The sequence below is a fragment of the Miniopterus schreibersii genome, assembly GCF_964146895.1.
Source record: "Miniopterus schreibersii genome assembly, chromosome: 5".
Lineage (NCBI taxonomy): Eukaryota > Metazoa > Chordata > Mammalia > Chiroptera > Miniopteridae > Miniopterus > Miniopterus schreibersii.
Window position 1 is genome coordinate 87,424,179 of NC_138106.1, and position 13,712 is coordinate 87,437,890.

Sequence of the window (13,712 nt, forward strand, 5' to 3'; positions counted from 1 at the left end):
TATGTTTTTGATTACTGAACAGGCATCCACCTTTCTGGCTTGCATTTGGGGAGACAGACCAGCAAAAGCTGGGATTTGTGTCTGCAGTGTGAAGAGTTTGAACTCAGCGCCCTGTGAGATCAGCCAACCAGAACTGGGAAAGGAGGGGCAGAGTATGTCTACCTCTCCTGCAGGCTAGGAACGTGACCCCCAACAGGAAAGGGGCTGGTTCAGCTCCCTGAAGCCCCAGATACCCCCCACTGGGCACAGCTCCAAGGGGGAAAGGAGGCAGCTCATAAGATGACAATACAAGAGTAAGACTCTCAGGAACTATTGTTTGGGAACCAGAGAAAATGCTTAAAACCCCTTCTGAGGGCTGGGCAGGCAATGTGGGCATTGGAGTCTCTTTTGATTCATCCCACTGAGCCCAGGCCACTGAAACGGCCCATACAGAAAAGGGAAAAGACTGAATTCAATCTGAAAGTGCAGCAGGCCATTGTATGGGGAACTAGAATTGGAGGACAGGGTAAGGACTGAGGAGCTGGCTATGGAGCAGACTGACTTCCCCACAGTGAATGCCTGATAGGGAAACCTCTAAGTAAGGGATACAATCAATATCCTGAGCTACACTAGCTGGCCTGCACCCTAAGGATTCTCTTCAGAAGATGCTGAAGTAATACCAGGCAACCACAAGCAGACAGCTGGAAGTGGTTCACAGGGAGCCTCAGACCAACCAGCTACATAAGGACACCAGAGCCAAACCTAGACAGCCCCTGACATTGGCTGACATAAAAGTACCTCCCAGGAGACCCAAAATCAACATACAAAACAGTGAGCCTCAGACAACATAAGCTGCCCAGATGAATCTCACTTGGTTGTTTTGTTGTTTTTAAAGAAAAAAGCGGGCAAAACATTTTTTAAAAAATTTTTAATTTAAAAAATATTTTTATAATTTTTTAACCTTTATGTGTTTAATTAATTTTTGTTTGGGGTTCATTTTATCTTGCTTTGCTTCTTTTGTTTGTTGTGGTTCTGTTATCAAGATTTTCTTGATAGTCTCTGCTTTATTGATGGGATATTATTATTACAATCATTGTTTATTGCCTTTCCCTCATTTCTTCCATATCTCTTATTAACCTCCTTCCCTGGCCTTGTTTTACCCCCCCCCCCCCCTTGTTGCATTGGCATAATTTTTTTCCCACCTTTCATTCTGTCTTCCTGTTTTTTGTTGGTGTTTTGTTTTTCTTTAACCACTTTCCTATTCCAACTCTTTATCCTTATTTTTTTGCTCGCCCTTCTTTCCTTTCAGAATCTTTTCTCTGCCCCTTTTATCTCCCAGTAGCTTCTGTATTTTTTATATTTTATTATTTTATTTATTAATAGTAGTATTTTTTACTGTTAGCAATAATATCATTTTCTCTCCTTCTCTTTGGCCTTAGAATTTGTGATTTGTGTTCTCACTTTGCTTTCTTAATTCTACTTTCTCTTGGGTTGTTCTTATTGATTGTCAGGATATTTTATAAGGTCCTACTTGTTTTTGCTCAGTTTGATAGTGTTTTGTTTTGCCTTATCAGCACCTGTACAACATTTCTCCACAACGTGGTTGTGGCTGAGCCTCACAGTTATCCAGCTTGAGAAGAGTCTTCCCACGAATGAGTTAACAACATTCTAGACCCAATCACAACAGGATCACCCAAAGAACCTACAAAAGGGACATACTTAGAGAATACATCTCAGAAGTATAAGGGAAACACACCTCTGGGTCCCACTGGACATTCACTATGAAAGTTTAACCCACAAGTCTAGGAGAAAGCAAATATATCTAATATACAGCTACAAACACAAAGAGACACTAAAATGGGGAGACAAAGAAAAAAACCCCAAACTAAAGAAAAGGAAAAAATTAAAGGCATCCAGATTATAAAAGAAGAAGTTAAACTGTCATTATTTACAGATGACATGATATTGTACATAGAAAACCCTAAAGACTCCACCAAAGTACTACTAGGTTTAATAAATGAATTTGGCAAGGTAGCAGGATAAAAAATTAATATCCAAAAATCAATGGCATTTTTATACACCAATAGTGAACTCTCAAAAAGAGAAACTGAAAAAACAATATCATTTACCATTGCAACTAAAAAGATAAGATACCTAGGAATAAACTTAATGAAAGATGTAAAAGACCTACACTCAGAAAACTATAAGACACTGAAAAAAGAAATAAAGGAAGATATAAAGAAGTGGAAGAATATACCATGTTCATGGATTGGAAAAATTAATATCGTTAAAATGTCCATACAAAAGCAATCTATAAATTCAATGCAATTCCTATTAAAATACCAAAAGCATATTTCACAGAAATATAACAAATATTCCCAAAATTTATATGGAACTTAAAAAGACCCCGAATAGCTTCAGCAATCTTGAGAAAGAGGAACAGAGTGGGAGGGATCACTTTATTGAATATCAAAGTGTACTTACAAAGCCATTGTAATCAAAACAGCCTGGTATTGGTACAACAACAGACATATAGATCAATGGAACAAAACAGAGACCTCAGAAATCTACTCACACCATTATGGTCAATTTATATTTGACAAAGGAGGCAAGAGCATACACTGGAGTAAAAATAGTTTTATAACCTTGCAAAGTTATGAAATTTCAAGACTTTGATTATAAAGTTTGCTAAAAGAATGAAAAAAAGGTGGCAGAACAAAGGAGGAAAGTGTCAGATTCCAAGAGAGAGGAAAATCTTTTTTATATAAGGAAGGCATGCTACTAAAGCTGTAGTAGGTGGGTGACATAAGAGAAAAATTGTGTGCAATGTTTGCTAAACTATGTTAAGAAAAAACTTTCATGACCTTTTAACAGTTTTGATAAAAGTATTTTTAAATATTCAAATTCTAATAGTAGTCAAAAAGTATGTAATTTTACAAATCATGAAAGAGAGTGAAAAAATCTCCATATGCCATGAGAATAGTGATAGATTTACAGTATGGCAAAGTTGACTAACACTGTGTGGGTCTTTTTCCTGGTTCCACCATTGCCCGTATCTTCAAGGGCAGGAACTTCTCTGAGCTGCACCAGGCATCATCTCCAGAGCACTTTAAAATCAATCGGTGGGCAAAGCAATGGGATGATTTATAGAATATCTCATATCCACTGATAAGAATATTTTGTATTAATTCATTTTTTAAAAGATGATGACAGTAAAATATGAGAAGTGAGTGATGTAGTGAGATAAAACATTTCTACTTTTCCACAATGTGGAATATATATTTTTGGGGGGGGGAGGACAATGATATTTTTAAAATATTATCTTTCTCAATCATCATGAACTTGCACACAGAAATTATTGCCTGACATGATATATTTGACCAAAATTTTGCTCAAATTACTATGGCTCTTCTTAGGTAATTTGGAAGCAAATAAATAATATCACTTTTGGTCTGCTTTTTATACTATGCACTAATAGTACAGGTTAGCTCTGAAATTACATAAGTCCAAATGTTATTTCTCATTACTGATTAAATAAATTCATCTTTATTTCCCATAAATGGCGCAATGCACTTTTCTCCCCCTTTAGAGCAGTTAATCCATTTTTCTAGTGTTAAAATAGCAATAAAGAAACAACAACAAAACAAAAACAAAAATGCATGGCCTAGCACTAAGAAGAAGATGTAAAATAATAGACGAAAGGTATAAGAAAGATAATGTTATAATCTACAATCTGACTGATTCGTATCTATTTTTTTTTAATAATTTTTATTTTTGTTTAAAGTATTACAGATGTCCCTTTTTCTCCCCAATGACCCTCCCCCCACCCCCGTTCCTTCTCCCTCCCCAGTCACTCTCCCCACCATTGTCCGTGTCCTTGGGTTGCGCATATATGCATATAAATTCTTTGGTTACTCTGTCCCCCTCCACCCTTCCGCCCCCTCCATCCCTCTGACATTCGTGAGTCTCAACTATGCTTCCATGTCATTGAATCTATTCTGCTCGTCAGTTTATTAAGTTCTTTAGATTCCAGGTATAAGCGAGATCATGTGATATTTTTCTTTCACTGCCTGGCTTATTTCACTTAGCATAATATTATCCAGGACCATCCATACTGTCCCAAAGGGTACGAGATTCTTCTTCTTTACAGCTGCGTAGTATTCCACGGTGTAAATGTCCCACAGCTTTTTAATCCACTCATCTACTGATGGGCACTTGGGCTGTTTCCAGATCTTAGCTATTGTAAACTGTGCTGCTATGAACATCGGGGTGCATATATCCTTTCTGATGTATGTATTTTTAGCAATTATTTCCACATATTCACTTTAGAGGTGTTATCCCTTGTGGTCTTTACAACTCTATGAGTAATTACTATTTGTGTGCCCTTTGTAACATGGAACAATTTGTATAAGGTCACACAACCAATAAGTGGCATGATCAGAATTTCAACTCAGGAAAACTTTAACACTATAGTCCTTTCTCTCCTCAAGGTCTCTGAATATGACTTGGAAATGCACAAAGTTTCAGAAGGCCTGCTGCAGCCCAGACTTTGAGGACCAGCATAATTTGTATCTCTCCTGTCATTAAGGATGTTTAGGGGCACATTGTGCAAAAGACCCCCTCCTTCATGAGAGTAACTTGTCTTGGGATTATTAAAGGTCCTGATATCTTTGAGCAAGAATGTCTGTTTAGCTAGATTATTTTACAAAATATATATCAATTATTATACATTTTCTCACTCAAACTATCTCAGTGATACCCCAACGACTAAGGAAATATTATCCAAACTTTATTCCTCTTAAAAGTCAATACAGATGGTCTTATGCATGCTCATTTGCAGGTCTTATATCCTGAAACCAAAATTTGGTAGTTCCCATGAAGTCCTTAGAAATTCCATATTTTTGACAAGTAGGGCATGGAATCTGATGCTATTTCTTGAAATCTGTGATAACAAGATAACAGGATCACCTGATTGTTTCATCTACACATACGGTCTCTAGTCGGGATGCCATCAGCCTCTGTTGCCATGTATCCATTTAAGTCTTGAATGAAAAAGCCACCTCTTTGCTCTCTTGGTGTTCATAGATAAATTTGTTTTCACTTTCTAAATTCCTCTAGTACTCATACAACCCTTTTCAGACACTGTCTTGTTTTTAGCCGTTTGTGTTCAGGTTTGTCCCCCTATTTAGTAATAAAGTTTTGGAGATAAGAACACCTTTTATTTGTCGTATACTATGGAAAGTCAGAGGCAGAGTGAACTTGCATATATAAGGCTCTACTAAATACTTTGCAAATGAAGTCTCTTTTTCATGACCAGTGGTACTGCTGCTCCCATTCTCTGTTGCATGTCTTTGTAACTGTAAAATGGCTATAATCACATGGATTCTTCATTTTTGGTAACTACTGTGGCTTTACGGGGGAATTGGTTGTGTTAGAAACGTAATTCTTAGGAGAGAGCTACATTTAATTTCATTCTGAGATGTTGTTCTGCCAACACTGGTATAAAACATTAGTATGAATGTGTCTCTAGAAGACAATGGCACCAAAGATAACATTAGTGTATTCACCCCCTTCCTTGGCCAAGTATGAGCACAGAAACCCTGTAATTCTTAGTTAAAGAAGGAGAGAAACTCACCTTTTTGCTCCCAGAAGAACCTATTACCAGTGCTAAAAGGAACTGAAGCTTGATCTATGTCGGTTTATCACCTCAGCAAGAGAAAGGCAATTTTCATGAGCATGAAAAGGCTCATGAAGAGAAAGCAAATATGCATCAGGGTTAAGTGTAACTTTTTAATCACAACTATTTTATAATGATCATATCATGTATGGTTAGAAGAAAGCAGTAAAGCTATGCAGCACAGGTAAAACTTAGTCCCCCCCAAACTTCTGGTAGCCAGGGTCACTGATGGAGCAGCAGCCATGGGCATGGTTTTCTAGTCCACATGGCACAGTTGGAGGGTAACTCAGAATGCCAATTTAACAATCCAAAGCCTCCTGAATAAAAAAAATTATAATGTAAAGCAATGCATCAGGTTCTTATTGTGGAAAATGTAATTAATTAATTGTTAAACAACAAAAAACTGCCGCTTAATAAAAATATCTACTTTCTAGCCCCAAATCCACATAATTTATAGCAAATTTATTACAATCAAACGTTATAGGCACTAGTGGAAGAACTTTTTAGTCCATGAAGGATCACAGGTCACTGAAGTATTTTACCTGGAAGGAATCAAGGAATTAAAATCTAGAATCAATTTAACTTTAACAAGAGGAAGAGCTATTTGCCCCAACATTTAATTTTTAAAGTTATCAAACCAACAGAAAAAAAAGGTTTAATAAATATCTGTTTATCTGAATTCACCAATTTTTACATTTTGCCATGTTTGCTTTATGTCTTTCTACCCATATATCCCCTTTTCTCAGAACCATTTGAAAATCTGTGGCAGTCACACTGGTTTTTCCTTAGCATATGTCTACTAAAAATAAAGACATTCTCTCACATATATTCAATTTTAAAAACATACCTAAGAAAGTTACAAAAACTCTATAATGTTATCTAAAATCCCATTTATATTCAGATTTCCCAAATATTCCCCAAATGTCTTTTAAACTTGCTTATTGTATTTTTCCATCCAATCTAGACTCACACATTGCATTTGATTATTATGACTTTCCTCTCTTTCTCTTTTTAAAATAAGCCAGGTCATTTGTCTTACAAAATTGCTTTTTTAAAATGTATCTTTATTATTGAAAGTATTACAGATGTTGTGTGATGTCAAGTTTTTGTCAAATGATATTTCTGACAAATAATAATATTTCAAATAACATTTCTTGAGTTTTAAGGACCTTGTAACTCATTTGAAAGAATGTAAAGAAACAGAGTTTCCAGCTTTTTTCTCAGGCATATTATGTAATTTCTTTACTTTGGGCATCGATATAACCACAACCATGTTAAGAGGCTGTGGTGCCATGATTCCAACTTGGGATCCAAGTGAAATATTGAAATATATCAGATAACAGTGTTATATGTTATCCATACAATTTTTTTAAAAAAAATTATTTTTGTTTAAAATATTACAGATGTCCCTTTTTCTCCCTAATGACCCTTTCCACCCCATCCCACACCCCTCCCCAGTCCCTCTCCCCACCATTGTCCGTGTCCTTGGGTTGTGCATAGATGCATATAAATTCTTTGGTTACTCTCTCCCCCTCCACCTACCACCCTCCTCCATCCCTCTGACATTTGCCAGTCTCATCTGTGCGTCCACTTTTAGTTGTTAACTAAGATTATATTAGTATGTTCTTTTTGACACATATGTATCATGTAATAAAATGAAGCATCTTTGTAATATTTGAAGACAATATGTGGCTTCTCATTTTCCTCACAAGATTCTTCCTTCTCAATCTGTAACCAAAATCTTTCCACTGGAATACAAAGTTTAAATAAGATTAATGTCTTATAGAAACTTTATTTTATTATTCAAGAGCAAATAATAAAAATATTCTTTTTGTTACAATATTACAAAGTATATCTCTTCAATTATCTATTTACAATAACTAAAATTAAGATTTAGAGTCTGTGATTATAAACATCTTATTCTGGAAACAAGTCCGCTTACACTGACAGCTTGAATTTGCCCCAAGGTTTCATAGAGGCACTTGGGCTGATAATTCTTTTAAAGACATACAAAGGACTTACTGAGAAATATACTCTATTATTTAGTTCTTATTAGTAAAAATGTTATGTGGGTTTGGTAATTTAAAAGGAAAATGCATAATAGAATTATTCCTTCATTGATTTAGTCAACTTTTTTTTACTCAGCTGTGGAGACTTTCCAGGTCTCCTCCTCTTAGATAGGCCATCATTCTCCCCGTCTGCCATCAACCCCACTTCTCACCAGGTAGTCTCCATTCCTTAAACTACATCAAGTTTCACTCTAAATACTGCATTTTTCTTCCTTAATGTACCAACCTGCTGCTTATGTTTTTGTTTGTTTGTTTTTTAGAGAAGCAAATGAGTTTACAATTATGAGGGTTGCATTTTTCTTAAGAAACAATCATCTTTTTTCCAGTTGCTACTTTTATTCTCAAATTATATCTCTACTCCCACATTTCTTACCTTCAAGCAATTGCTTTATGATTTACTCTCCTTTCATCTGCGTTCAAGCCTCAAGCAAACCAAATCATTGGTTATGAAATACTGCATGCTAGGAAACATTCTGCTCAAATTATATGCCACCCATTTCTACCACTCGGATCTGCTTCGTCCTCAAGTTCACAAATATACTTTATACTATCCGTTTAAAAACTAGGCACTTATCCCCTAATTTGGCTCAACAAAATATTCTGCAGCTATGAGAGTGACAAAAATCTAAAATTACTTTTATTCTTTTCTTCTAAAACAAAAGTTTTAGTTCTTACTTATGTGCCAGGGTTCTTATTCTTAAACTCCAAGAGTAGGAAAACATGGAATTTGAAGTCACCCCAAATTGTATGAAATCTGTTTTGCCAGAAAGTACATGTTATGGGTTAAATTGTGTCCTCTACAAAAATACACTGAAATCCTACCTCCCAGAAGCTCAGAATGTTACCCTATTTGGAAGCAGGGTGGTTGCAGATATAATTAGTTGAGATGAGATCCACGTCCAGTAAGGTGGACTCGTAAGCCAATATGACTGATGCCCTTATAAGAGGATGATCATGGGAAGACTCAGAGACATAGGAGGTTGACCGTGTGAAGATGGAGACAGACATTGAAACGATGCACCTGCGAGCCAGGAAAGACCAGGATGCCAGTCATCACCGGCAGCTTGCAGGGAGTCCCAGAATAAGTCTCCCTCAGCACTCTTAGAAGACACCAGCTCCATCAGCACCTCCATGTACAGACTCTGAGAGAATATATTTCTGTTCTTTAAGCTACCCAAGTTTAAAGAACTTGGACACTTTGCTACAACAGCCTTAGGAAACAAAGACACTGAGAGAGTTGCTAGTAAATTCCTCCATCTATAAAGTCAAGATGAGAAAACATTGGAATTATTAACAATACTCAATGCATGTTATATGTATACATAGTACACACATGCACACATCAATATTTACTGTTAATAATAATCTAAAAAGTTCCCAGATATTTGATTTTAAGTAAAATATAGAGTGTTAGAGTTGTAAACTTGTAATATAACAATAATAAGAGCAACTTTTAACTAGCATTTAAAGTTCAGAGGCAAAGAGACAGATATCAAAGATATTTTGGGCTGAGGAGTCCCTAGGGGAACAAGTTCTTCATTATGTCTACCCTAAGAAAACTTGTGACTCTTAAAGTGGAGAGAACTCTGAAAAAAGAACAGGCCTAGGCCAAACAATATCCCATAGGAATTTCACCCTAAGGGGACCATGTGTAGAACTGGTGATGAGTCATTGTTGGCCAGCACAGGGTTGCATAGCAGTTTCAGCAACCAATGGCAGTGAGTAGACAATGCTCGTGAGCAGCAAGAATCAGCAGCAGAGGCTGGAATAGAGACTAGTGCTTAAGTGACGTGGAACAGCACCTTGCACTTCCTCGGCGCCTCGGACAAGCAGGGCACCCTACCTAAGAGCAGTCACTGGCTGGGGAGCGGGAAGATCAGGTGGCGTTGCGTGAGCCCTGCTGGTAATGTTGGGGACTATTTGTGAAATGGAACACCCTGCCCCCATCTTAGTACAGAAAAAAGGGTTTGGCCTGTTCCTCTGAATGGAACATATTTATTTTCTCCAACAGGTGGTTGCATTAACAAAAATTTTATCAAATAAAATGTGTCAGTATTTTGATATCTGTATCTGAACAATTATTTCATTTCAGTCATTGCTGATGCTGATTTATTTCCACTATTTTAAATCTTTAAGGTTTGCTTATTTTTGCAAATAGAAAACAAATTTTCAGAGCTGAATTTAATAATGTGAGGAGGAAATACAAGCTGGGGTTGTAAGATTCCCCACCAATGAACTAAGATCTGCTCATTGAATTCATGTTAGCATTTCTTTCAGCCCAGCTCCCGTTTCATGTGATTTGTTTCTGAGGTGGGCACTTGCCTCTGACTCTGGGATGTTCAGTTTCCCAGGACTGCCCTTCACTGGTAAATCACTAGTGAAGGAGCCTACTTCTTTGCCTCTTGCTGGGATACACTTGAGTGTGTGTCTCATATTGCTGAGGAAGGAACGCTTCCATCTCCCTGTTCTGTTCCTACTCTCAGACCACTGCTCCCTGCAAGCTCTTCCCTAAAGAGGCCCTGCTCGCTGGACCTGATTCAGTGAAATCTAACCCAAGACAGTTACATAGGTTGAATTAAAAAGACGATCCTTACTCTAGATTATAAACTGTCCCTCACTGCAGTTGGCTAGCAGGTCTGTAGCAGCGTCTGAGCAGGAAGGTGGCGTGTGGCTTCTCTTGCAGTAGAACATTCATTTCAACAGGAAAAGGACAAAACTCTTGAGGGACTGCACTCTGAAGTCAGATACCTGAGTTCAGTTCCAGCTTGTAAACAAATTACTGCTAAGAGTTTGGATGAGCGATTGATTTCCTTGAGGCTTTAGTTTCTTTATCTGTTACACAGAGATAATAAGAATATCCACTTTCTGAGTTTACCTGAGGAGTCATAAGTTCGTCAAAGAAAGAATTTACCACGTGGTAGACATTCAACAAATGTACCCATTATTAATATTTTAAGTTTAGGTTAATATATGAGAACTAGCTAAGTATTTTATAATCATGTTACAAACCCATACATATGTATCTAAGATCAATCAAATTTCATATGTTGAGATGTTATAAGTTGAAAACTTAATAGTAATCCTTTTTCTATTGCCTTTAATTTTGAAATTAGAGACTTATAACTTGGGAATACTGCCTCTTACTCATCAGTACTTTATATTTGCAAACTGTGATTTCCACTGCACTTCAATCCTGTAAAGCAAGTGGTATCTGTATTTTACATATTAAATTGATCCACACAAAACCAAATTATTACATATCATTAGATGAATAACTTTACACAATTTTCAATCAACTACTTTAACTTTCTCAAACCTAAGAAAGCTATTCCTTTACCTGGTGACTGCAACTATGCAATGCTGGCAGTTGTTTACAATTCAGAATATTTGAAAATGAATATATAGAATAACCCAAAATGTATTTTTCCAAGATTATTTTCCCTTAATTTTTGAAACTATGTATATACATGTTTGTAGAAGGAAATTCTATCCATGTTCAGGGTACACTACATTAATGTTACTAGCATTTCATGTAAGTAACATTTGGTGGTGAAAACCTTATGCTCTGCAGTCCTAAGATGTAACTAATGCGGTAAACTCATTATGCCAGATTGCCCAGACCAGTGTATAATTTAACAGGGATAGTCTTATATCTAGATTTTAAAAATCAATTGCCTGGGAACAGAATTAGAAATGCCTTATTTGGCAACACATCACACAGAAAAATATTCTGAGTACTTTAATAATTCCTAAAATCAACACTATCACATCTAATAAAATGGCAATTCAGTCTTAAGTAGCATTCAAGGAAGTATCATGTTGTGACCATAGGAGTTCTCTTAAAGTCATTTCTAGACAGAGCAATAGGAACAATTTTTTCACTATTGGAGTTTTATTATATTAATAAGATTACACTTAGTTGCAAGTGACAGAAAACTGGCATTCTACAACTTCTTAGCAGCTTGAGCCAGGCAAGCTACACAACCGCCTTGTGCCTGGGCTTCCTCCTAAATGCAGGGGTAACACTAGTTCCCAAGCCGTAGATTCGGTAAGAGGATTAAACATGCTAATATTTATAAGGCATTTAGAACATATTTTAGAACACAGAAGATAGTATGCGTTTGTTAAATAAAACTAAATGTGCCCCAGGATCTAACCCAAAGTCTTACACATAGAAGGTACCAGATAAATGAATGATAACTTAGTAAGCAAAAGGCAACTCCACAGAGTCAGGCATAAGCCTAGGATAACGGCCATGGCCGTCAAGAGTATGGAAACCACGCCTCGCGGAGAAGGTTGGGGTGATAGTCGCGCTGGCAAGGAGCCCCCCATTGTGCTTAGCAGCAAACCCTTCACGGTGAAAGAGTAAGACTGTCTGCTTCTCTGGAGTCAGATAGGACCAAGGGACAGAAGACCCTGAGTAAAGCTGTTAACCCTGTTACCCGACAGTGAAACGGGCTGATGTCAGACAGCAATCCGGTCACGAGGGGCGCTCAAGCAGAACATACTAGAAAGAATCAGTGGAATGGGAGGTACTTTTGAAAAAGTAACAATAAAAATGCATTTCATCCTTAAATAGAACTTCTCTACATATTTGGTGGTGGGAAGCGAGACACAGAAGGGTTTTACAAACCTGCTTCTCCTTGACCTCTGCCTGGACTCCTGAATATCGTCCTGATTTTGTCATTCTTGTTCTTGTTATATAAAAATTAATGAAGAAAGTTACTAGGTATTGAGAGTGACCAGCAGACCAATGTAAAAGCCAACGCAACGCAGCTACAGGCGAGTAGGGGTAAAGGCGCTGTAAGACCACCGGCACATCGATTCATTTCAATACAAAAATTAAAGAATAAAAAAGAAATTTGGGCAGCGCAATGATTATGGCAAACACATGATTATATGGCCAGGGTCCCGGGTACAGTTGAGACCTACGTTGGGAACCCTTCGCCCAACAGGAGCGACCTTCTGTGCCCTCGCAGGGAAAGGAGCGAGGCAGCACCTGGCGCTGAGCCGGGGTGGAGGCGGGCCGGGGTGCAGACCCTCAGCAGGGCATGCAGGTTCCTCAGTGAAACACCCATGGGGCCTAGAGGCTCCACAGTCGCCTTTGGGACCCAATTCTATTACCTACGTTCACTCTGCTCTCAGCTATTCATCCCCAACACTTGTTCCGTCATGCCATGCCCATGAAAAATTCAGATGCAGACAAAAGCTGCACCGTTAAGGCAACATGAACAAAACTTACGAGTCTCTTGTCCCATAACTACTCCCTACTGTCTGGAAATCCTGCTTATGGTATTATTTTTAGCTTGATTTCCAAAATATGGCATTGAAAATCGCCTATACACACCCAATCCATCATTTCATCTATCAAGTTCAGAAAGAAAAGGGAGATATCAGAAAATCAGCCTTGGATTCAACTCCCAAGTGAACGCACCAGAAGGTTGATTTTTTGTTGTTAACTTGTGCTCATTTGTCCTACTTCTGTGCATTTCTCTTTGGGAGATTGCTAATCATTTGTAAATTACTTCATAAAATTGCTTTCTATATTTAAATCTTGATTTTTTTTTTCTCCCTATGAATGTGCAGGTATTAAGCACATTGAAAGTTTAAAATGATGCTGACTTGATCAACTAAAAACAATTTAATAAGTAGAGCAATGCAACAAAACATCCCACCAATCAGAAGGCAAGATACTTGTCAGGTATATTTAATTTCCTCTTATATGTTTTGGCTATATGCTATCTACAAAATTGAAAATAGAATTTAAGCACTATTCACTTAATTCAGAAAGCTGATTAAGAAAACAAAAGCCAAAATATATTCTTACCATAATCTTATTTTGCAAGTTAAATCTAGATATGTACAACTGTGACTACTTTCCTTCAAAACAGTTGTTAGATTCAGGAAGAATTTTCTGCTTAAAAACAGTATAGAAAGTTGAATCTCATAATGCATACATATATATATATACACATATATATGTAATC